This window comes from Sciurus carolinensis, chromosome 14 (genome assembly GCF_902686445.1).
Source record: "Sciurus carolinensis chromosome 14, mSciCar1.2, whole genome shotgun sequence".
NCBI classification, from domain to species: Eukaryota; Metazoa; Chordata; class Mammalia; order Rodentia; family Sciuridae; genus Sciurus; species Sciurus carolinensis.
Window position 1 is genome coordinate 65286974 of NC_062226.1, and position 4867 is coordinate 65291840.

The following is a 4867-nucleotide window of genomic DNA, read 5'->3' on the forward strand; positions in this document are numbered from 1 at the left end:
ACCGGCGGACGGCGGAAGAAGAAATGCTTAGCCTGGAGCGTCACTTCCGGGTGGGCGTGGCCGTGGGGGCGCGGCCCAGATCTTGAGTCTCGCGCGTGGATATAGAACACTTTCTCGTTTAAATCTCGGAAGTCCTTCAGCCTGCGAATCTATCCGGGATGGCTCTGTGGGTGGTGAGGTGTTCGTTAGCGCGAGACAAATGTTGTCTAGTGTTCCCTACCCTGTAAACGGTGGATCCTGGCCTTCGGGAGTTGCTCGGACCGTGTCCTCTTTGCGTGTTTTTAAAAAAACTGCAACTCGTTCCTGTATAATTGATACATAAACCAGTAGGTCTAAGGCGGGATTGAAGGGGATAATTTTTAAAAACAGAGCAAATTTCCCTCTCATTTCGAATTACTCGCAACAAGAGTTCTGCAAAATTTGGAAGAGGACGCCCACGATGAAACACTGGAGTTAACACGGCTCCAAAAAATTAAGTACCGCCAGTACTGAACGTGTAGGGACGTCTGTAATCCTCCACATCTCGTTTAATCCTAAAGATGATTTGTGTTCGTATTATTAGCCCCCCCAACACCTACCCTTTTCTTTTCTTTTCTTTTCTTTTCTTTTTTTTCTTTGAGAAATAGACTCAACATGTCCGAGGTCACACATATAAGAGAAAGGGCTGGAATCCAGCCAGACGAGTGTAATTGCAAAATCTGCACGCTTAACAATAAGACCTTTCTGCCCTACACATAGAGTTTCAAATAAGAACAGCAAAACGCCACTCTTTGAGTCGATTAGACTAGCACATTTTTGAAGTTGGTAAATAACAAATGTTGACCAACACGCAAGGAGAGAATGCCATTTGTCCAACCTTTTGGGAAGAGTAACTTGATAATATGAAAGACTTAAGTGCTTCAATTAAGTAATTTCACTCCCAGGAAATTATCCAAGAGTTTTGCACCAATATCCAAAGATTTATGTACAAAGATGTTTTTCAATGCTATGAAAAAGCCAAAAAAGAATTTCCTATCGATAGAAGAACTTAAATTATGGCATATTGTTACAATGGGATACTAGTCTTTAAAAGGAATAAATGTGCTGTTTCAGAAATATTTCCAAAATGAATCGAGTTAAATAAAAAGCAAGTTGGAGAATTAGATACATATGTGTGAATATGTACAGAAAGAGAGATCTTATTTGTATAAAAACAAATCACTAGCTGAGTGAGGTGGCCATGCCTTTAATTCTAGCAACTCCAGAGCCTGAGGCATCAGAAACACAAGTTGGAGGCCAACCTCAGCAACCTAGTGAGTCTCTGTGTCAAAAATAGAAAGAACTGGGGATATAGCTCAGTGGTAAAGCAACCCTGAGTTGAATCCACAGAACCAAAAACAAACAATCCAAAACAAGTCTGTGTGTGTGTGTGTGTGTGTGTGTGTGTGTAAAATTTCTGGGGAGTATACAAGAAACTTGATTACCTCTATTGGGTAAGGCTGGGGAGGAGAATTTTATCTATTCCTCTATCCTTAAATAATACCTATGTATTCACAGTTCCCAAACCAAAAAGCCCTGACTTCACCCCAGTCCTTCAAACTCTTATACCTGTTGATTTGACATTTTTTATTTGAATGGTTCAACCACATTTTAAGTTTAACACGATCAAAAAAAGAGCTTTTGATCCTACTCCTTTCCCCAAACGTCTTCTTCCTGTCTTCTTAGATCTCACTGGCCACAACTGACTGAATAATAATTAATTCCCTGGAGTTGAATGCATTGCTACCCAAACAAAACTGGGGTTCTGTTAGCAAGGAAGAAGACATTACAGGTATGAGGTAGGCACTGTGTGCCACACTAAGTGCCTGTGCAAGCTAGTGGTAGTGTAACTTGAGTGAGTGACATTTCCTGACCTCCTCCCCTTCCCAGCTTTCCTCTCCCCAGGGCTCTCTTTGTATATTCTTTGACCTTTTGGTTCCCGTTTCTTTCCTGACTGTTGGCCCTTTGCATTTGATGTTCCTTTCACCTGCATATCTTTTCACTTAGTTCTTGAAAGTCTTGGCTAGTGGTCATGCTTCTCTTCTTAGGTCTTAGGTTTAAATGTCATGCCTTTAGGGAGCCAAGCTACTCACTGAATCTAAGCCAGATTCTTATTTCCTCTCTAACCTGTAACCTTCTGTCTCACTGCTTTGGATATTTCCTTCTTGCCCTTCATTTTGCTTTTACTGTTTATGCTGACTTGTTAATTATTAAGTTTCTTCCTGCATTAGAATGTAAGCTCATGAGCATAGATAGCTTCTTATTCACCTTTGTACCTAAATTGTTCAAGACAGTGCTTGGTACATAGTAAATATTAATGAATATGCCCTGAATAAATGGATGAAAATAGGAATAAATAGATGGATACAAGGATAAAAGTAAAAGATGCAAAATTAAATAAAGGTAGAAGAGAACCAGAAAGGAACAGAAAGAGGTATATTTTTGGTAGGAGACAAATATAATGACATAAGAAATAACCTGATCTTGTGTCATTGCTATCTTCACATTATGAATCTTGTGTCCAGGCACAGTAGACACTTTTAAAAATTTTTCAAGGTTAGTTTGTTTTTATGATACAGGGATTAAACTCAGGGCCTTCCATGTGCTAGGCAAGTGTTGTACCTCTGAGCAACACCCCCGAATCCCAGGCATGATGCCCCTGCCTTTTTTTTTTTTTTAACAAGTTTTAGAACTTAATTATATTCTTTTCTGCTTTTTTACATTGAAAAACAAAGTTACTTAGAAATTGCTTTGTGTCATAATTTGCTTACTACTCCCATGGATATAGTGCTAACCAGCTGAAACTTAAGGAGCAAATTAGTTTTTTTCTGAATAGAAGTTACTTTTAAATAGAAGGACTATGTAGTACAAAATGTCCAAGGGCAGTCTTTGAGAAAAAGTTTATGGGTCATAATTATTTAAGTATTAAGGCTACAAATGCCAATATATCAAACAAAAGGCAAAAAGTGACATATAGTCTGAATCCTGAACTCTAATAAAGTTTTATAAAATAGATACCATGTGTGGGTCCAGATCCAAAATGACTTCAGGATTGTTAAAAGTCATTCAATTGTAATTTGATTCCTTTCCTTGAAAACATTCCCAATACTGGGGGACATTCTGGAGAAATGGGTATACTTAAAGAAATACTCAAATTTCTAGCTCCTGTTTTGGATTAGGAGACCAATGTTCTTACAACACAGTACTACTTTCCCCCTTTAAATGGATTTCCCTCTCAATTACTTTAAAATGTTACATACCACAATAATTTGCTTAATTTATCTACATTTGAGGTGAAGAGATCCACATTTTCTCTATCTGTATGTGAGTTTTCTATCAAAGAGAACTGCAAGTAATGCCACCAAAAATCCTTTTGATGGGCTGTTTTAGGACAGAAGTTCCATAAAAGGTTATGATAATTTTTTTTAACATAAGTATGTGTTTTTTAAAATTGTGATTATGATTTTTTTTTCCCTGGTACTGGGGCTCAAACCCAGGACTTCACACATGCTAGTCAAGTACTCTCTCACTGAACTACAATCCCAATTATTTTTATTTTATTTTGAAATAGTGCCTTGCTAAGTTGCCCAGACTGGCCTTGACTTGCAATCTTCCTACTTCAGCTTCCAGAGTAGATGGAATTACAGGTGAGTGTCACAACACTCAGCTGTGAATATTTTTAAACACATATAACTACAGAAGTACAGAAACTTCATATATCCATCACTCAGATTCAATAATTATCAAGATCTTTCTACATTTGTTGCATCTATTCCTTTTATGTATTTACTGAATACTTGAAGGCAAAACCTTAGCATTAGATCATTTTACCACTTCATACCTTAATATGCATCTCTAAACAATGTTAATATTTGTCTTACATAAACACAAAGGTGTTATAATACCTATCAAAATTAATTTTTTGGCATTATCTAATATTTAAGCCCAAATCAAATTTTCCTGATAGTTTCAAATATTCTATAAGTTAGTTTATTCAAATTAGCATTCCAATAAAGTCCATGTATTACAGTTGTTTATTACGTCTCAACTATCTTGTAATCTAGAAAAGTTCTCCTCACTTCTAGTACTTCTTCCCCTTCCTCCCTTCTTCTTTCTCTTCTTTTCTTTTTTAATACCATTGACTTGTTGCAGACTGAGACAATTGTCCTATATAGTGTCCCACATTCTAGATATTACTGACATTAGCATGTTCTTCAACCACCATTCACTTCAAGTGAAGTTAGCTTTAGAGCAGTACTTCCCACTAGAACATTCTGTGATGATGGAAATATTCTACCTCCATTAGCTAGTAGTCATTAACCACATGTGGCTATTGAGCACTTTGAATATGATTAGTGGAGTGAGGGACTGAGCTTTAAATTTATTTAATTTTGGTTCATTGAAATAGTTATACATGACCACCATATTGAACAATGCAGTTGTAGTAGCTTGATTAGATTCAACTTGAACTTTCTTAGTGAAAGTGCTTCATAGGTGTGTCCCATGAATCATGCAGAGGGATACTTGATGTTACCTATAGTGATGTTTAGTGATATTAATACTGATCCGCTCATGGAAAGTTTTCCCAAATGATATGATTTTAACAATAACCTTTTAAAAATATATAAATTTCATCTTTATGCAGTTTGTTAAAACCAATGAAAGAACCCAGTACAGTTCATTGAACTCTTATACATTCATAGTAAAAGTCAAAAAGGCAAAATGTTCTCTGTATATCAGACTGTGAGAAAGCTAAACTATGAAAGAACATTTAAAGAAAGACTTTGGAAAATAACAAATATAAAAGTTATTTCTTGAGTCTGGACACTGGATCTGTGCCTCAAAACAA